This window comes from Oncorhynchus tshawytscha, unplaced genomic scaffold, assembly GCF_018296145.1.
Source record: "Oncorhynchus tshawytscha isolate Ot180627B unplaced genomic scaffold, Otsh_v2.0 Un_contig_3505_pilon_pilon, whole genome shotgun sequence".
NCBI classification, from domain to species: Eukaryota; Metazoa; Chordata; class Actinopteri; order Salmoniformes; family Salmonidae; genus Oncorhynchus; species Oncorhynchus tshawytscha.
The window spans coordinates 37,128-59,658 of record NW_024609673.1 but is presented as its reverse complement, the minus strand read 5'-3'; positions in this window follow the sequence as shown (position 1 = coordinate 59,658).

Here is a 22,531-nt window from a genome sequence, read left to right as displayed (position 1 = left end):
TGGCCCCCCCGACTACCTGCTCAAGAAAAAATTAGTCCGCAGCTGAATCTAGTTTATGATCCTTGCACTACATGATCGAGGGATACTACAGTGTGGAGTGCAGTATTCTACAGTATACTACAGTTTGCTACAGTTTAATCGCTGTAAACGCAACAACCAAAGAGATGTTTCTATTTGCATATTTTGTAAATATGAGCTGCCCCGATATTTTGAATTAGCTTAGTGAATTAGCTTAGTGTTGTTTACTTGGACTAATTAAGGGTGGCTGGAGAGGGATAGTGTTCGTAGGAGGGAAGGAGTGTTGTATTCCCAATCAACCAGCCTATCCTATTGTGTTCTCAACTTTCCAAATAGCTGTGGAAATATAGGAAATGTATGTTATCCAGAACAAAGGGAAGAGATCATTTTTGTGTAAAAGATTGTGTCAGTTAGATTTCAAGAGATGTAGCTACAGCATGTAGTTATTTGTTTCATTTTACTGTTGCACAGTTTGACAATCTAAAATGATACACAGCTTAATCTCTGTACCAAAAGGATATTTAATTTTTCACCCTTTGAAAATAATCTTTGAAGATTACATGTAATACCACTAATTTGGCCACAGTTTTCCAACAGGTAGTCTTCCTCCATGAAAACAACCCCCATCTATGGTGTGTGTGTGTGTGTGTGTGCGCGTGTGTGTGTGTGTGCGTGTGTGTGTGTGTGCGTGTGTGTGTGTGTGTGGCGTGCATCTGTGCGTGTGTGTGTGTGTGGCGTGCATCTGTGCATGTGTGTATCTAGCGCTGCATAGCTCATATTAGTGTGGTACTGTACATTATGCTTCAGTCAATCTTCTTGTTGTCTTAGTACAGATGTAGGATCTTAATTTGACCGGTATTGTCTCAGCAAAATAATCCTGCAGCAACCAGATTTGAGCATTTAGTCTTTTTCGCCAATGTAATGTTGCTTGATCAGTGGTTAGGCTATTAGCTGGCCAAAGTTAGGCTACATGAAAAGTGCAATACTGATAATATGTTAGTGTGGGTTTTCAGTGAATGTATATAAATCGCCAAGCTCATCTGCGTTCCTCCAGCGCAGTAATATTTTCAGCGGCAACAGAGTGGTCAAATTAAGATCCTACATATTTATAGCATCTTTTGCAACGTGAGCCTTAACTCAAGTCTCAGTAACATGAGCCATCACTTGAGATTGGGCTTTAAAACAGCTCACAGTGCAAGAGGTGTCATATAAACCAGCAGGAAGATACATCTCAACGGTCCAGGGATGTCTAGTACAGGGGTTCCCAAACCTTTTTGGCCCACGACCCCATTTTGATATTTTGGCCCACAACCCCACCATGTGAAAAAGGTGATGTAATCAGAGGCCAATGTTTACTTTTTAAATTTGGGCTATGACAGTCTATTACAAATCAGTCTGACAGTACTTTTGAAGGCAGTATAGTTTGAAGTGACTGAAATGCATCATAAAGATATTGGGAAGTTCAGAAGATCATCAGGCAATAATTCTGTATGATCTTCTGTGTAGAAAAGAACATTTCATTGAAGATGTTCTTTTCACCCAGTCTGATTTAGTGCCTGGTCTTGTCGTCATGAGTCCTGCGCTGATTTTGGTCAGAAGGAAACAGAAGACACATACAGGATGTGCTCCTGAGTGTCTTATCTCTCAGTGACGGGGTCATAATATTGTGTAGCTTCAACGTTTAAAAAGATAGAGCCTCATTTGTAGGAAGAAAACACACACCGCTCTGCTTATTACAGCCGCATCTAGCACCAAACGGAGGTTACTGACCTAACCCCGGTTCTATGAACCAAGCGCGATTTAGTTAATTTAATTTCAGTTTCTCTCATGACCCCATTTTAAAATCAGGCTACCACACATGAGCTAGCAATCCCTACTTAGGTAAAACTCTGACCTAGGATGAGATGAAGAAGGATAAGACAGTGATTTCATTCAACGGAACTCCCACTGAATAGATGTGTTAAATAGGTCAATTGAACTGGACCAAAACAATGGAATTGCCATGGAAATGCATGGGGGAAAGAGCCGTGGGGAAAGAGCCGCGGGGGAAAGCTCCCGAGTCTCCTCATTGCCCCCCAGCAAAATGTGCCTACATTAAGGCAATATTTTATGTGTACAGTGCCTTCAGAAAGTATTCATACCCCTTGACTTATTTCTCATTTTGTTGTGTTACAGCCTGAATTCGAAATTGATTAAATATATGTTTTTTCTCACCCATCTACTATCCCGATTTCCCTTTCCTTACACACCATACCTCAAAATGACATCTACTAGGTATCCCCTTCCCCTTTCCCTTACACACCATACCTCAAAATGACATCTACTAGGTATCCCCTTCCCCTTTCCCTTACACACCATACCTCAAAATGACATCTACTAGGTATCCCCTTCCCCTTTCCCTTACACACCATACCTCAAAATGACATCTACTAGGTATCCCCTTCCCCTTTCCCTTACACACCATACCTCAAAATGACATCTACTAGGTATCCCCTTCCCCTTTCCCTTACACACCATACCTCAAAATGACAAAGTGAAACTTGTTTTTAGAAATGTCTGCTAATTTATTGAAAATAAAATAAATAAATATCTAATTTACAAGTATTCACACCCTGAGTCAATACATTTCAGAATCACCATTGGCAGCGATTACATAATAAACAAAACCACATCAAAATCTGTCACTTTAAACTAGAGATACATTTTTAGTAAGACGGAAAATGGGTCTTTTCAGGAAACCGGCTGTAGCATCCGAACGGTTTGACCTACGAACTAATGTGACCGTTCTATGGAAACACAATGGTGATCTCCGTTTTGCTCTACAACCCCCATAATCCCCATGGGACTTGTCTGAAGTCAGTAACGCAGATGTGCCAATTTCTATCGGTAGTGTCCGAACCGTTTGGGCTACAAACTAATATGACCCCACTGTGGAAAGGGTAGACTCTCACCAACACATCTGGGTTCCATTGACTCCTGTACCGCATCTATGGACGAATGAATTGGATTAGAACACTTGGTTCCCATCTTTTTTGACATCATCTCTGTCTCCTTCTGTATGTCAGCCTGGGCTTGTGTGTCAGGCCAGACCCCTCAGGATCCAGACACCCTGAGCTAGAAAGCTGGAAGGGAGTGTGCAGATGAATGTAGGTAATAAAGTGCTGCTAAGTTACATGTGTACATATGGTTAGAATGAAACGTAGGAGTCAAAATGTATTGTTTGTCTATTAAAAGTATCCATTCTGAATAACAGTAAAAACGTGGAGGTTTTTATTTCATTGAAAACCATGTAGAAAGACCTGATTCTATCAGTGTTATCAGTTATCCAAAGCTACAGTGCACTTTCCTCTTCAAGAGAACCCCCCTCCAATTCCATGACACTGACACGAGAAACCTTTTATTTATTCCGTTTTTGCGTAAAGCCAAATGTACATAAAACCTTCGTCTGTTCTTTTTTTTTTGTTGTTGATTTGAAACCATCTGTTATCATATAATGTCGACTACTACTGTGTATTTAGATCAGTGTTTTGGCCTTGTCTAACTGGGGACATTACAAACCTTGTTACTTTGCTGTGTGTGATTAGTCTCCTTAGGCAGAGGGGTTACCTCCCACAATGTTCAGTGCTGTTGCCCGAGGTCTGGGAAGAATAGGGTGTGCTGGGTCTTGTGAAGAGGGAGCAAAGCTGTTGTTTTGTCACTTCTGAAAGGACCAGCACTTTGTGTTGTCACATTGCTTTAAGGCATGGTGCATAGAGAACGAGGCGGACAAGTTCTCTTATCTTTCAGACACAGACAGTGCGGCACACAAAAGCTGAACAGACAGACACACATACAGGCACACAAATGTACACACTAATGCACACGCACTAAAGAGCTATAGTCGTACAAAAATATGGAGCTTTTATTCTGGCTATATACAGTAGGCCTAACGAATCTTCACAATTTGTTACCGTAGACATGCACAAATTCTACTCCGAATGTACGTTTATTGTTGAAATTGTTTGCAACTTGCTCAAAAGTGTCACTTTTTATTGCCTATGTCGTTAACATAGACAAATACAAATGTTGTATTTTTATTGTTAGCAAATTCTTCATAAGAAAATGTGTATCAGATGATATATAAGAGAATGTCCATGGAGGTCTGACACACAGAGTTTGTGTGTATTGGGTTGTCATACGGGGATGCCAGAGTTTGTGTGTATTGGGTTGTCATACGGGGATGCCAGAGTTTGTGTGTATTGGGTTGTCATATGGGGATGCCAGAGTTTGTGTGTATTGGGTTGTCATACGGGGATGCCAAGTTAGTGTGTATTGGGTTGTCATACGGGGATGCCAGGTTATTGTGTATTGGGTTGTCATGCGGGGATGCCAGGTTAGTGTGTATTGGGTTGTCATGCGGGGATGCCAGGTTAGTGTGTATTGGGTTGTCATGCGGGGATGCCAGGTTAGTGTGTATTGGGTTGTCATGCGGGGATGCCAGGTTAGTGTGTATTGGGTTGTCATACGGGATGCCAGGTTAGTGTGTATTGGGTTGTCATGCAGGGATGCCAGGTTAGTGTGTATTGGGTTGTCATAAGGGATGCCAGGTTAGTGTGTATTGGGTTGTCATAAGGGGATGCCAGGTTAGTGTATATTGGGTTGTCATACGGGGATGCCAGGTCAGCCACTGGTACGTCCCGTTTCATTCTTCCCTTCTATGTTCCTTCTTCTTTTGAGTCTATTTTTCTATCAGAGTCTTCCTATAATGTCCTGCACAAACCAGAAGTTGTACAGATTTTTTTATTTTGTGAATTATATTGTAGATACGTATTAATATTGCAGTTGTTGATAATAATATTATTATTATGTCTGTGACAATTTTGTTGAGTCTTTTTCAATAAAAAGTAACATAAATCCTCAAAAACATCCGTTCTGAATGATTGGTGTTTGTTGAACGGTATCTATGTTTACATAAGGTGTGGAAAATATCGGATTTCTAAGGGGTTGATTTTTCCAAAGATGTCAGTTTATGACCTACATAATACATGAGAGAGAGAGAGAGAGAGACAGAGACAGATAGAGAGAGAGAGACAGAGAGAGAGAGAGAGAGAGAGACAGAGAGACAGAGACAGACATAGAGAGAGAGAGAGAAAGAGAGAGAGACAGAGAGAGAGAGACACAGAGAGAGATAGAGAGAGAGAGAGAGACACAGAGAGAGAGACAGAGGGAGAGAGAGACAGAGAGACAGAGACAGACATAGAGAGAGAGAGAGAGAAAGAGAGAGAGAGACACAGAGAGAGACAGAGAGAGAGAGAGAGACAGAGACAGACATAGAGAGAGAGAGAGAGAAAGAGAGAGAGACACAGAGAGAGAGACAGAGAGAGAGAGAGAGAGAGAGGAGCCCTGATAGAATGAACTGGATGGGGGCTGGTTGTGTTGGAGGCTCCCTCAAATTTAGACCAATGGCCCAGATTCCAAGCCATTCGCTGTCAGAGCTCACACCATCCATTTATTCACCAAACTTGACTGACTGAAAAGTTTAGCGAAGCCCACAGAGACACCAAGCTATTTTAATCCCCCTCCTCTGTTGGATGTCATTTTGAACGGCAGGCATGGAAGGAACGCTTCACTTTGGGAAACTATGGAAAGAGGACAGCTATAATGTGGTCCTGAACTGCAGACTACTGACAGGGGACAATGTCATGCTTTTACAATGAATTCAGTTGTACTCAAAGCTTTCTTTGGAGTTATATTGTAAATTGTATTGATTGGTACACAAGCATGTCGATATGAACCTTAACATATAGTCAACGTCTAAAAGAGAGAGGGACAGTCCCAAACCTTTTTATGAGGACTTCATTCAAGGTTCATATTAAATTCACACATCATTCGCTTAATTCATAGATTGTGTTGATAATAGCAGCTGTGGGCTCTGATGCCGTTTTATCCTCTGCACTATTCAACGGCTCAGACACAAGAGGTATGTGGCTAGGGTCTACAGTCAATCACGGACTACAGGAAGAAACCCAGCCTCAGGAAGGACCAGGATGTCTTGCATCCCAGGCAGACTAAATAACTTTTCCCGCTTCCAGGACAATACAGTGCCACTGAAATGAGTTTCCTGCAACTGAAAGCATGAGGTCTCTCCTTCACTGCAGCCAGGGAGTGAGTAAGACATTTAATTGGTTAACCCTGGAATGGCTGCAGGCCCAGGGGCATCCCCATTATCGCCCTCAGAGCATGCCAGACCAGCTGGCCGGTGTGTTTACGGACATATTCAATCAAAAATCCCTATTACCAGTCTGCTGTTCCCACATGCTTCAAGATGGCCACCATTGTTCCTGTTCCCAAGAAAGCTAAGGTAACATGGATCTAGAACCTCACATTGCCCTCACATGGATCAGCACTCACATCCGTCATCATGAAGTGCTTTGAGAGACTAGTCAAGGACCATATCACCTCCACCCTACCTGACACCCTTGACCCACTCCAATTGCCCTCCCAAATGGTCCACAGAACCTGCAATCTCAACCACATGGACACTGCCCTAACCCATCTGGACAAGAGGAATACCTATGTGAGAATGCTGTTCATGGACTACAGCTCGGCATTGCCCTCACCATAGTACCTCCAAGCTCGTCATCAAGCTCGAGACCCTGGGTCTCGAACCTCACATTGCCCTGTGCAACTGGGTACTGGACTTGCCCTCACATGGATCGCCCTCACAGGTGCCCTGAGGGATCAAGAACCTCACATCTGCCCTCCCATGGATCTGATCCTCAACACTGGGGCCCCACATGGATTCTAGCCCTCTCCTGCCCTCCCTGTTCACCCACGACTGCCCTGGCCATGGACGCTCCAACTCAATCATCAAGTTTGGATCTAGACACAACAGTGCCCTAGGCATGATTACCAACAACGACATTGCCCTCACAGGGAGGAGGTGAGGGCCTCACATTGTGGTGTCAGGAAAATAACCTCACACCCTCAACGGAACAAAACTAAGGAGATGATTGTGGACTTCAGGAACCTCACAGCCCTCAGAGGGATCTACCCCCCCCTCCACATCGATGGAACAGTAGTGGAGAGGGATAGAACCTTTAAGTTCCTCGGCATACACATCACAGACAAACTGAATTGCCCTCACATGGATCAGACAGCATCGCCCTGAGGATCTAGGCGCAGCAGCGCCTCACATTGCCCTCAGGAGCCCTCACATGCTGAAGAACCTCACTTGTCACATGGATCAAAAGCACTCACAAACTTCTACAGATGCACAATCTAGAACATCCTGGATCGGGCTGTATCACCCTCCTGGATCAAGAACTGCACCGCCCTCAACCGTGGCTCTCCAGAGGGTCAGTGATTGCCCTCATCACCGGGGCAAACTACCTGCCCTCCAGGACACCTAACCACCCGATGCCCTCAGGAAGGCCATAAAGATCATCAAGGACATCAGCCACCAAGAGCCACTGCCTGTTCACCCCGCTGCCATCCAGAAGGCGAGGTCAGTACAGGTGCATCAAAGCTGGGACCGAGAGACTGAAAAACAGCTTCTATCTCAAGGCCATCAGACTGTTAAACAGCCACCACTAACATTGAGTGGCTACTGCCAACACACTGTCAATGACACTGGACTCTACCTCCAGCCACTTTAATCATGGGAATCGATGGGAAATGATGTAAATATATCACTAGCCACTTTAAACAATGCTACCTGGATATATAATGTTACTTACCCTACATTGTTCATCTCATATGCATACGTTGATACTGTACTCTATATCATCGACTGCATCCTTATGCCCTACATGTATCACTAGCCACTTTAACTATGCCACTTGGTTTACAACTTATCTCATATGTATATACTGTACTCGATATCATCTACTGTATCTTGCCTATGCTGCTCTGTACCATCACTCATTCATATATCCTTATGTACATATTCTTTATCCCCTTACACTGTGTATGACAGTAGTTTTTTTGGAATTGTTAGTTAGATTACTTGCTCGTTATTACTGCATTGTCGGAACTAGAAGCACAAGCATTTCCCTACACTGGATTAACATCTGCTAACCATGTGTATGTGACAAATAAAAATTGATTTGATTTGGATTTGACTACAGGCAAGCACATATTACGTAACCACCTCCCCAGAGTCCACAACTCCAGAGGGGATAGAAAGGCTACTGAGTGGTTGTTAGAGTCACAGTAGAAAAGAGACAACCCTACATCGACTCAGGAAGACATTCCAAATATATTCATTCATCATCAGTACACCTGGAAATGAGAGTGTTCCTATCTTCCATGGAAGCACATATAGTCAACACAATTCAAATGAGTTTCCAACTGTGGGCAGGAGTCTGACAGCATGAGGGGAAGTCAGAAGATCGATCAGACAGCCAGGGAGGCAGTGAGTCCATTTGATTGGTTCTACTTATGGAATGGGTACAGCCCTGGGGCTTTTTCCACATTATCTAATAAAACATCACCAGAGATCACGCTCTGAATGATGAAGGTAATCGTGTTACATTACCTTTTGTTTTACTTTTTTACTTTTACAGATCCTCTAAGAAAAATCCTCCGTTAGACCACCCTCACATGGATCAAGAACCTCACATTGCCCTCACATGGATCAAGAACCTCACATTGCCCTCACATGGATCAAGAACCTCACATTGCCCTCACATGGATCTAGAACCTCACATTGCCCTCACATGGATCTAGAACCTCACATTGCCCTCACATGGATCAGAACCTCACATTGCCCTCACATGGATCTAGAACCTCACATTGCCCTCACATGGATCTAGAACCTCACATTGCCCTCACATGGATCTAGAACCTCACATTGCCCTCACATGGATCTAGAACCTCACATTGCCCTCACATGGATCTAGAACCTCACATTGCCCTCACATGGATCTAGAACCTCACATTGCCCTCACATGGATCAAGAACCTCACATTGCCCTCACATGGATCAAGAACCTCACATTGCCCTCACATGGATCAAGAACCTCACATTGCCCTCACATGGATCAAGAACCCCTCACATTGCCCTCACATGGATCAAGAACCTCACATTGCCCTCACATGGATCAAGAACCTCACATTGCCCTCACATGGATCAAGAACCTCACATTGCCCTCACATGGATCAAGAACCTCACATTGCCCTCACATGGATCAAGAACCTCACATTGCCCTCACATGGATCAAGAACCTCACATTGCCCTCACATGGATCAAGAACCTCACATTGCCCTCACATGGATCAAGAACCTCACATTGCCCTCACATGGATCAAGAACCTCACATTGCCCTCACATGGATCAAGAACCTCACATTGCCCTCACATGGATCAAGAACCTCACATTGCCCTCACATGGATCAAGAACCTCACATTGCCCTCACATGGATCAAGAACCTCACATTGCCCTCACATGGATCAATAACCTCACATTGCCCTCACATGGATCAAGAACCTCACATTGCCCTCACATGGATCAAGAACCTCACATTGCCCTCACATGGATCAAGAACCTCACATTGCCCTCACATGGATCAAGAACCTCACATTGCCCTCACATGGATCAAGAACCTCACATTGCCCTCACATGGATCAAGAATCTCACATTGCCCTCACATGGATCAAGAACCTCACATTGCCCTCACATGGATCAAGAACCTCACATTACCCTCACATGGATCAAGAACCTCACATTGCCCTCACATGGATCAAGAACCTCACATTGCCCTCACATGGATCAAGAACCTCACATTGCCCTCACATGGATCAAGAACCTCACATTGCCCTCACATGGATCAAGAACCTCACATTGCCCTCACATGGATCAAGAACCTCACATTGCCCTCACATGGATCAAGAACCTCACATTGCCCTCACATGGATCAAGAACCTCACATTGCCCTCACATGGATCTAGAACCTCACATTGCCCTCACATGGATCAAGAACCTCACATTGCCCTCACATGGATCTAGAACCTCACATTGCCCTCACATGGATCAAGAACCTCACATTGCCCTCACATGGATCTAGAACCTCACATTGCCCTCACATGGATCTAGAACCTCACATTGCCCTCACATGGATCTAGAACCTCACATTGCCCTCACATGGATCAAGAACCTCACATTACCCTCACATGGATCAAGAACCTCACATTGCCCTCACATGGATCAAGAACCTCACATTGCCCTCACATGGATCAAGAACCTCACATTGCCCTCACATGGATCAAGAACCTCACATTGCCCTCACATGGATCAAGAACCTCACATTGCCCTCACATGGATCAAGAACCTCACATTGCCCTCACATGGATCAAGAACCTCACATTGCCCTCACATGGATCAAGAACCTCACATTGCTAGACTTCCTGCCATGTGTTACTAGACTTATACTAGTTTCCCAAAATATCCAGCATCAGGATTGTCACGACCATGAGGGGAGGTCCCAGGTCCTAGGTCCTGTGTGCTGGGTCACCCCATCAACTCATTGATATTGACATGTGATCGTGCCACAGCAGTGTGTGTGAGTAAGGCCCTGGGTCAATTCCAGTGCTTATATCTCTCTGAGCACTTTGTTAGTTGTGAGTGGGTGTTAATCGTCATGTTAGAGGGATTCAGTTTCCACCCTCTGTGTTCAGGAGTAGGAACACTAACACTCTGTTTGCCTAGAAGACAAACAACCCACAGCCTCTTCATGACCTTTGATGTCACCGTAAAACATTGACTATGTGGTATTTCAGTTTGTCCCTCAGGCATAGTTTGGAACAAGGCCCCTGGCTCTGTGCTGTGCATGCTGACAGAGGCTGTAGCCCTCCGTATGAATCAGATGGAAGTCATAGCAGGAGAATGAGGCCAGATTGCACACACAGCAGGATTGGGGTCAATTCGAATGGAAGGCAGGCTTCAGGAAGTAAACTGAAATTAAAATTCAATGATTGAAAAAATTACATCTCAATAACCTGAAAAGGACAACCCTGACACACAGCCTTCTACTCTGCTTCTCTTTCACTGTGAAAGAGAAAAGCTGACGTAGAGAACTCTCCTAAGGGTAGTTGTCTTCTTACTCCTGGGTCATACCACTACTGTGTCTCCCTCTGACTTGATCCCTACAGAACAGGGAGTGTTTAAAGACCTTTTCAGCCCGGTCACTGGTCCGAAAAGGAAAGCTGGCCTGTCTGTGGCAGAAGTTACAAAAATATTACTATAATATGAAATTATATTAGAAGAAACGGTTCTATAAATATAGGTTCTAAATCTAGAAATCACCTTATTTAGCAGTGTAGGCTACCCTGCCTCTAGCCACACAAACATGTTGTAAATTAATTTGTGACATCATTGCCAAGTTTAGCTTACTACTTCCCATCGTTGATAGACGATTTGATGATTTGAGAGTATGTGCTGTGTGTGTGTGTGTGTGTGTGTGTGTGTGTGTGTGTGTGTGTGTGTGTGTGTGTGTGTGTGTGTGTGTGTGTGTGTGTGTGTGTGTGTGTGTGTGTGTGTGTGTGTGTGTGTGTGTGTGTGTGTGTGTGTGTGTGTGTGTGTGTGTGTGTGTGTGTGTGTGTGTGTGAGACTGGCAGACTTCCTGTGTCAATGACTAACCTCTTCACCTCTCAACACAACATGATGGGGGTGGTATCAACACGGCTGCCAATTGCCCACAGACTTTATAGAGGAGCTGAACTGACTTGATTTAGCCTCCGTTTCAAACCTCCACGTTAGGAAATGTGCCTGAGAATGAGATTTGGGTCCTGCATGCTCTTGTGTGTGTGTTCGACACGTGGGAAGAGTTCTGCACCCAAAGGCATTATGATCGGGTCATGGGGGGCTGCGGTCTGAATTGATGATGACTTCAGTGCTGCCAGCTGTGGGCCTGATGGAAATGAAAATAAACCCTCAACTCAAGGACACCTGTGACGTACACTAGATTCCTTACATCTCAACTGTGACGTACACTAGATTCCTTACATCTCAACTGTGACGTACACTAGATTCCTTACATCTCAACTGTGACGTACACTAGATTCCTTACATCTCAACTGTGACGTACACTAGATTCCTTACATCTCACTAATCTCCATTTTTGGACAATACTGACTTTATAACCAAAATAATCCTATTTACACTTTGTACTCAATTTTGACAGAGTAAAAGTTTCTGGCACATACTGATGCCACATAGGCTGTTTTCTAACAGAGAAGTTGTTTTTCCCTTCAGTCACTCTGTTAATGATCCCTGCCCATAGATCATACACATACTGATGCCACATAGGCTGTTTTCTAACAGAGAAGTTGTTTTTCCTTCAGTCACTCTGTTAATGATCCCTGCCCATAGATCATACACATACTGATGCCACATAGGCTGTTTTCTAACAGAGAAGTTGTTTTTCCTTCAGTCACTCTGTTAATGATCCCTGCCCATAGATCATACACATACTGATGCCACATAGGCTGTTTTCTAACAGAGAAGTTGTTTTTCCCTTCAGTCACTCTGTTAATGATCCCTGCCCATAGATCATACACATACTGATGCCACATAGGCTGTTTTCTAACAGAGAAGTTGTTTTTCCCTTCAGTCACTCTGTTAATGATCCCTGCCCATAGATCATACACATACTGATGCCACATGGGCTGTTTTCTAACAGAGAAGTTGTTTTTCCTTCAGTCACTCTGTTAATGATCCCTGCCCATAGATCATACACATACTGATGCCACATAGGCTGTTTTCTAACAGAGAAGTTGTTTTTCCCTTCAGTCACTCTGTTAATGATCCCTGCCCATAGATCATACACATACTGATGCCACATGGGCTGTTTTCTAACAGAGAAGTTGTTTTTCCCTTCAGTCACTCTGTTAATGATCCCTGCCCATAGATCATACACATACTGATGCCACATAGGCTGTTTTCCAACAGAGAAGTTGTTTTTCCTTCAGTCACTCTGTTAATGATCCCTGCCCATAGATCATACACATAGTAAATGTGGCAGAAAGACGGGAAGAATCCCAACTTGACATGCACACATTTTAAGTTGCTGATCTCATCGCTTAATGCAAAAAAACGAAATGTGCACCCAGGGGGCGGCCCCAGGACCGAGTTAGGGAAACCCTGGCCGAATGCATGCATCAATGTCACTAGACAACTTGAGCTTATATGTGTGCAAATCTAAGGTTAAGATTCGAACCTTCGGGACACATACTACAGAGTATGTAGTATGAAAAAAATGGAAAACGTTTGACCTCTGTCATTGCCAACAAAGGGTATATAAATATAACAAAGTATTGAGATAAACTTTTGTTATTGACCAAATACTTATTTTCCACCATAATTTGCAAATAAATTCATAAAAAATCCTACAATGTGATTTTCTGGATTTTTTTTCTCATTTTGTCTGTCATAGTTGAAGTGTACGTATGATGAAAATTACAGGCCTCTCATCTTTTTGAGTGGGAGAACTTGCACAATTGGTGGCTGACTAAATACTTTTTTGCCCCACTGTATCTAAACTGAGCAACTGCGTTTATTTTCAGCAAAATCAGCAAACGTGTAAATATTTGTATGAACATAAGATTCAACAACTGAGACATAAACTGAACAAGTTCCACAGACATGTGACTAACATAAATGGAATAATGTGTCCCTGAACAAAGAGGGGTTAAAATCAAAAGTAACAGCCAGTGTCTGGTGTGGCCACCAGCTGCATTAAGTACTGCAGTGCATCTCCTCTTCATGGACTGCATGGACTGCATATTTGCCCGTTCTTTCAGTGAGATGTTACCCCTCTCTTCCACCAAGGCACCTGCAAGTTCCTGGACATTTCTGGGGTTTGGCCCTAGCCCTCACTCTCTGATCACACAGGTCCGAGACGTGCTCAATGGGATTGAGATCTGGGCTCGTCGCTGGCCATGGCAGAACACTGACATTCCTGTCTTGCAGGAAATCATGCACAGAACAAGCAGTATGGCTTGTGGCATTGTCATGCTGGAGGGTCATGTCAGGATGAGCCTGCAGGAAGGCTTCCACATGAGGGAGGAGGATGTCTTCCCTGTAACGCACAGCGTTGCAATGACAACAAGCTCAGTCCGATGATGCTGTGACACACCGCCCCAGACCATGACAGACCCTCCAACTCCAAATCAAACCCGCTCCAGAGTACAGTCCTCGGTGTAAGGTTCATTCCTTCTACGATAAATGCGAATCTGACCATCACCCTTGGTGAGACAAATGCCTAAGGCATGTTCACGCAGATGAGCAGGGACCCTGGGCATCTTTCTTTTGGTGTTTTTCAGAGTCAGTAGAAAGGCCTCTTTAGTGTCCTAAGTTTTCATAACTGTGACCTTAATTGCCTACCATCTGTAAGCTGTTAGTGTCGTAATGACCGTTCCACAGGTGCATATTCATTAAGCAAATCAGGTGTTGCCTTTTCCTGATTGAATTTGAGTTTGTTATTTGGATTTTTATCTTTGAAAGACAGGGTCCTGAAAAAGGGACGTTTCTTTTTTTGCTGAGTTTATATAGACACTGTTTCCCATGCTTGTTTAATGAACCATTGCTGAGTTTATATAGACACTGTTTCCCATGCTTGTTTAATGAACCATTGCTGAGTTTATATAGACACTGTTTCCCATGCTTGTTTAATGAACCATTGCTGAGTTTATATAGACACTGTTTCCCATGCTTGTTTAATGAACCATTGCTGAGTTTATATAGACACTGTTCATCTTTCATGTCTTGGTCTTTGTCAAGTGAAATGTAACTACATTGTAACTACATACAAAGACAAACTCAAATTCAATCAGGAAAAGGCGACACCTGATTTTCCATAGAACAAGGTTCTTTAACTGGCGGCCTATGGGCCAGATTTGGCCCCTCTGGAACCGTTATGACGTGGCCTGCCAGGGTCGTCTTGAAAAAAAAAATGCTGCGACCCAAAATGCCATAGAAGCATCTCAGTAAATCATGTTTCTTTCCTGCTCCACTTTTACTTCTATGTAAAAGTTGTGAATACATCTGGCTCATTTCGTTTGGACATATTTATACACAGTGTTGAAATCACAGACACATTTATTACGCAGGAAGAGACAGATATCTGGACAATTTCTTGTCTCGACATATTTAGATTGAATTAAATGTGTCATTCAAGAGGGGGAATCCTGAACTCTTTACCAGGACTGTAAAGGTCAGAGAATTCCCTGTTCTAGACCATGCTCACCAGACACCAGCTCTAACGAAGATCAATGTGTGTGTGTGGAGTTGAGATATCGGGTCACCAAGCTCGGGTTGCCCCTTCCAAAACATACAGTTTGCTCCATGAAATGTACAAGTATTTATTTGTGCCATAGTTTCTGAGCACAGGACTGCATTGGTCCATAACCAAAGGATGACATCAAGGTTAGAATAAGACTGTAATGTAACAACATGTGGAAAAAGGGAAGGGGTCTGAATAGTTTCCAAATGTACTGTACATATCCCAATATAATATACAGGTACTAATTCAGGTGTCTGATACACTGATTCTGCTGATACAGACACTGTACATATCCCAGTATAATATACAGGTACTAATTCAGGTGTCTGATACACTGATTCTGCTGATACAGACACTGTACATATCCCAGTATAATATACAGGTACTAATTCAGGTGTCTGATACACTGATTCTGCTGATACAGACACTGTACATATCCCAGTATAATATACAGGTACTAATTCAGGTGTCTGATACACTGATTCTGCTGATACAGACACTGTACATATCCCAGTATAATATACAGGTACTAATTCAGGTGTCTGATACACTGATTCTGCTGATACAGACACTGTACATATCCCAGTATAATATACAGGTACTAATTCAGGTGTCTGATACACTGATTCTGCTGATACAGACACTGTACATATCCCAGTATAATATACAGGTACTAATTCAGGTGTCTGATACCCTGATTCTGCTGATACAGACACTGTACATATCCCAATATAATATACAGGTACTAATTCAGGTGTCTGATACACTGATTCTGCTGATACAGACACTGTACATATCCCAGTATAATATACAGGTACTAATTCAGGTGTCTGATACACTGATTCTGCTGATACAGGTACTAATGCAGGTGTCTGGTACACTGATTCTGCTGATACAGGTACTAATGCAGGTGTCTGGTACACTAATACTGGTGATACAGATACTAATAAAGGTGTCTAATAAACTAATACTGCTAATACAGATACTAATAAAGGTGTCTGATAAACTAATACTGCTGATACAGATACTAATAAAGGTGTCTGATAAACTAATACTGGTGATACAGATACAAATAAAGGTGTCTGATAAACGAATACTGCTGATACAGATACAAATAAAGGTGTCTGATAAACTAATACTGGTGATACAGATACTAATAAAGGTGTCTGATACACTAATACTGGTGATACAGACACTAATAAAGGTGTCTGATAAACTAATGCTGCTGATACAGACACTTATAAAGGTGTCTGATCCATATTGTATTTACCTTTATTTAACTAGGCAAGTCAGTAAAGAACAAATTCTTATTTTGAATGATGGCCTAGGAATAATGGGTTAACTGCCTTGTTCAGGGGCAGAACAACATATTTTTACCTTGTCAGCTCAGGGATTTGATCTTGCAACCTTCTGGTTACTAGTCCAATGCTCTAACCACTAGGCTATCTGCTGCCCCAAATAAAGGTGTCTGATAAACTAATACTGCTGATACAGACACTAATAAAGGTGTCTGATAAACTAATACTGCTGATACAGACACTAATAAAGGTGTCTGATAAACTAATACTGCTGTGCACAGACACTAATAAATATGTGTGTATGAAGGACATGAAACGTTGATGGTTAAACATCTTCAGGACTAACCCAGCGGGCAGATGGTTGAACATCTTCAGTACTAACCCAGCGGGCAGATGGTTGAACATCTTCAGTACTAACCCAGCGGGCAGATGGTTGAACATCTTCAGGACTAACCCAGCGGGCAGATGGTTGAACATCTTCAGTACTAACCCAGCGGGCAGATGGTTGAACATCTTCAGTACTAACCCAGCCGGCAGATGGTTGAACATCTTCAGGACTAACCCAGCGGGCAGATGGTTGAAGATCTTCAGTACTAACCCAGCGGCCAGATGGTTGAACATCTTCAGGACTAACCCAGCGGGCAGATGGTTGAACATCTTCAGTACTAACCCAGCGGGCAGATGGTTGAACATCTTCAGGACTAACCCAGCGGGCAGATGGTTGAACATCTTCAGTACTAACCCAGCGGGCAGATGGTTGAACATCTTCAGTACTAACCCAGCGGGCAGATGGTTGAACATCTTCAGTACTAACCCAGCGGGCAGATGGTTGAACATCTTCAGTACTAACCCAGCGGGCAGATGGTTGAACATCTTCAGTACTAACCCAGCGGGCAGATGGTTGAACATCTTCAGTACTAACCCAGCAGGCAGATGGTTGAACATCTTCAGGACTAACCCAGCGGGCAGATGGTTGAACATCTTCAGTACTAACCCAGCGGGCAGATGGTTGAACATCTTCAGGACTAACCCAGCGGGCAGATGGTTGAACATCTTCAGTACTAACCCAGCAGGCAGATGGTTGAACATCTTCAGTACTAACCCAGCGGGCAGATGGTTGAACATCTTCAGTACTAACCCAGCAGGCAGATGGTTGAACATCTTCAGGACTAACCCAGCGGGCAGATGGTTGAACATCTTCAGTAATAACCCAGCGGACAGATGGTTGAACATCTTCAGGACTAACCCAGCGGGCAGATGGTTGAACATCTTCAGTACTAAACCAGCGGGCAGATGGTTGAACATCTTCAGTACTAACCCAGCGGGCAGATGGTTGAACATCTTCAGTACTAACCCAGCGGGCAGATGGTTGAACATCTTCAGTACTAACCCAGCGGGCAGATGGTTGAACATCTTCAGTACTAACCCAGCGGGCAGATGGTTGAACATCTTCAGTACTAACCCAGCGGGCAGATGGTTGAACATCTTCAGGACTAACCCAGCGGGCAGATGGTTGAACATCTTCAGTACTAACCCAGCGGGCAGATGGTTGAACATCTTCAGTACTAACCCAGCGGGCAGATGGTTGAACATCTTCAGGACTAACCCAGCGGGCAGATGGTTGAACATCTTCAGTACTAACCCAGGGGGCAGATGGTTGAACATCTTCAGGACTAACCCAGCGGGCAGATGGTTGAACATCTTCAGGACTAACCCAGCGGGCAGATGGTTGAACATCTTCAGTACTAACCCAGCGGGCAGATGGTTGAACATCTTCAGGACTAACCCAGCGGGCAGATGGTTGAACATCTTCAGTACTAACCCAGTGGGCAGATGGTTGAACATCTTCAGTACTAACCCAGCGGGCAGATGGTTGAACATCTTCAGTACTAACAGCGGGCAGATGGTTGAACATCTTCAGTACTAACCCAGCGGGCAGATGGTTGAACATCTTCAGTACTAACCCAGCAGGCAGATGGTTGAACATCTTCAGTACTAACCCAGCAGGCAGATGGTTGAACATCTTCAGTACTAACCCAGCAGGCAGATGGTTGAACATCTTCAGTACTAACCCAGCGGGCAGATGGTTGAACATCTTCAGTACTAACCCAGCAGGCAGATGGTTGAACATCTTCAGGACTAACCCAGCGGGCAGATGGTTGAACATCTTCAGTACTAACCCAGCGGGCAGATGGTTGAACATCTTCAGTACTAACCCAGCGGGCAGATGGTTGAACATCTTCAGTACTAACCCAGCGGGCAGATAGTTGAACATCTTCAGTACTAACCCAGCGGGCAGATGGTTGAACATCTTCAGTACTAACCCAGCGGGCAGATGGTTGAACATCTTCAGTACTAACCCAGCGGGCAGATGGTTGAACATCTTCAGTACTAACCCAGCGGGCAGATAGTTGAACATCTTCAGTACTAACACAGCGGGCAGATGGTTGAACATCTTCAGGACTAACCCAGCGGGCAGATGGTTGAACATCTTCAGTACTAACCCAGCGGGCAGATGGTTGAACATCTTCAGGACTAACCCAGCAGGCAGATGGTTGAACATCTTCAGTACTAACCCAGCGGGCAGATGGTTGAACATCTTCAGGCCCAGCAGGCAGATGGTTGAACATCTTCAGGACTAACCCAGCAGGCAGATGGTTGAACATCTTCAGTACTAACTAGCGGGCAGATGGTTGAAGATCTTCAGTACTAACCCAAGATGGTTGAACATCTTCAGGACTAACCCAGCGGGCAGATGGTTGAACATCTTCAGTACTAACCCAGCGGGCAGATGGTTGAACATCTCCAGGACTAACCCAGCGGGCAGATGGTTGAACATCTTCAGTACTAACCCAGCGGGCAGATGGTTGAACATCTTCAGTACTAACCCAGCGGGCAGATAGTTGAACATCTTCAGTACTAACATAGCGGGCAGATGGTTGAACATCTTCAGTACTAACCCAGCAGGTAGATGGTTGAACATCTTCAGGACTAACCCAGCGGGCAGATGGTTGAACATCTTCAGTACTAACCCAGCAGGCAGATGGTTGAACATCTTCAGTACTAAACCAGCGGGCAGATGGTTGAACATCTTCAGTACTAACCCAGCAAGCAGATGGTTGAACATCTTCAGGACTAACCCAGCGGGCAGATGGTTGAACATCTTCAGTACTAACCCAGCGGGCAGATGGTTGAACATCTTCAGTACTAACCCAGCGGGCAGATGGTTGAACATCTTCAGTACTAACCCAGCGGGCAGATGATTGAACATCTTCAGGACTAACCCAGCGGGCAGATGGTTGAACATCTTCAGTACTAACCCAGCGGGCAGATGGTTGAACATCTTCAGGACTAACCCAGCGGGCAGATGGTTGAACATCTTCAGTACTAACCCAGCGGGCAGATGGTTGAACATCTTCAGGACTAACCCAGCGGGCAGATGGTTGAACATCTTCAGTACTAACCCAGCGGGCAGATGGTTGAACATCTTCAGTACTAACCCAGCGGGCAGATGGTTGAACATCTTCAGTACTAACCCAGCGGGCAGATGGTTGAACATCTTCAGTACTAACCCAGCGGTTAGATGGTTGAACATCTTCAGTACTAACCCAGCAGGCAGATGGTTGAACATCTTCAGGACTAACCCAGCGGGCAGATGGTTGAACATCTTCAGTACTAACCCAGCGGGCAGATGGTTGAACATCTTCAGTACTAACCCAGCGGGCAGATGGTTGAACATCTTCAGTACTAACCCAGCAGGCAGATGGTTGAACATCTTCAGTACTAACCCAGCGGGCAGATGGTTGAACATCTTCAGTACTCACCCAGCAGGCAGATGGTTGAACATCTTCAGGACTAACCCAGCGGGCAGATGGTTGAACATCTTCAGTACTAACCCAGCGGACAGATGGTTGAACATCTTCAGGACTAACCCAGCGGGCAGATGGTTGAAAATCTTCAGTACTAACCCAGCGGGCAGATGGTTGAACATCTTCAGTACTAACCCAGCGGGCAGATGGTTGAACATCTTCAGTACTAACCCAGCGGGCAGATGGTTGAACATCTTCAGTACTAACCCAGCGGGCAGATAGTTGAACATCTTCAGTACTAACCCAGCGGGCAGATGGTTGAACATCTTCAGTACTAACCCAGCGGGCAGATGGTTGAACATCTTCAGGACTAACCCAGCGGGCAGATGGTTGAACATCTTCAGTACTAACCCAGCGGGCAGATGGTTGAACATCTTCAGTACTAACCCAGCCGGCAGATGGTTGAACATCTTCAGGACTAACCCAGCGGGCAGATGGTTGAACATCTTCAGTACTAACCCAGCGGGCAGATGGTTGAACATCTTCAGGACTAACCCAGCGGGCAGATGGTTGAACATCTTCAGGACTAACCCAGCGGGCAGATGGTTGAACATCTTCAGTACTAACCCAGCGGGCAGATGGTTGAACATCTTCAGGACTAACCCAGCGGGCAGATGGTTGAACATCTTCAGTACTAACCCAGTGGGCAGATGGTTGAACATCTTCAGTACTAACCCAGCGGGCAGATGGTTGAACATCTTCAGTACTAACCCAGCGGGCAGATGGTTGAACACCTTCAGTACTAACCCAGCGGGCAGATGGTTGAACATCTTCAGTACTAACCCAGCAGGCAGATGGTTGAACATCTTCAGTACTAACCCAGCGGGCAGATGGTTGAACATCTTCAGTACTAACCCAGCGGGCAGATGGTTGAACATCTTCAGTACTAACCCAGCGGGCAGATGGTTGAACACCTTCAGGACTAACCCAGCGGGCAGATGGTTGAACATCTTCAGTACTAACCCAGCGGGCAGATGGTTGAACATCTTCAGTACTAACCCAGCGGGCAGATGGTTGAACATCTTCAGGACTAACCCAGCGGGCAGATGGTTGAACATCTTCAGTACTAACCCAGTGGGCAGATGGTTGAACATCTTCAGTACTAACCCAGCGGGCAGATGGTTGAACATCTTCAGTACTAACCCAGCGGGCAGATGGTTGAACATCTTCAGTACTAACCCAGCGGGCAGATGGTTGAACATCTTCAGTACTAACCCAGCAGGCAGATGGTTGAACATCTTCAGTACTAACCCAGCGGGCAGATGGTTGAACATCTTCAGTACTAACCCAGCGGGCAGATGGTTGAACATCTTCAGTACTAACCCAGCGGGCAGATGGTTGAACATCTTCAGTACTAACCCAGCAGGCAGATGGTTGAACATCTTCAGGACTAACCCAGCAGGCAGATGGTTGAACATCTTCAGGACTAACCCAGCAGGCAGATGGTTGAACATCTTCAGTACTAACCCAGCGGGCAGATGGTTGAAGATCTTCAGTACTAACCCAGCGGGCAGATGGTTGAACATCTTCAGTACTAACCCAGCGGGCCGTTAGTTGAACATCTTCAGTACTAACCCAGCGGGCAGATGGTTGAACATCTTCAGTACTAACCCAGCGGGCAGATGGTTGAGCATCTTCAGTACTAACCCAGCGGGCAGATGGTTGAACATTTTCAGTACTTACCCAGCGGGCAGATGGTTGAACATCTTCAGTACTAACCCAGCGGGCAGATGGTTGAACATCTTCAGTACTAACCCAGCGGGCAGATGGTTGAACATCTTCAGGACTACCCCAGCGGGCAGATGGTTGAACATCTTCAGTACTAACCCAGCAGGCAGATGGTTGAACATCTTCAGTACTAACCCAGCAGGCAGATGGTTGAACATCTTCAGTACTAACCCCGCGGGCAGATGGTGGGTTGTGAGGTCATTTCAACCTGTTTTTCACAGTTTTGCCCTCTGCAAAGTGCGAAGTATTTGGCTTTTTACATAATAAACCATTGCTTATGAACCAGGTTTATTGGTGTCATGACCTCTGGGCTGTCTGATTCAGATTTGCTGGGCCGGAGTAAAGCTGTGCCACAGGGGC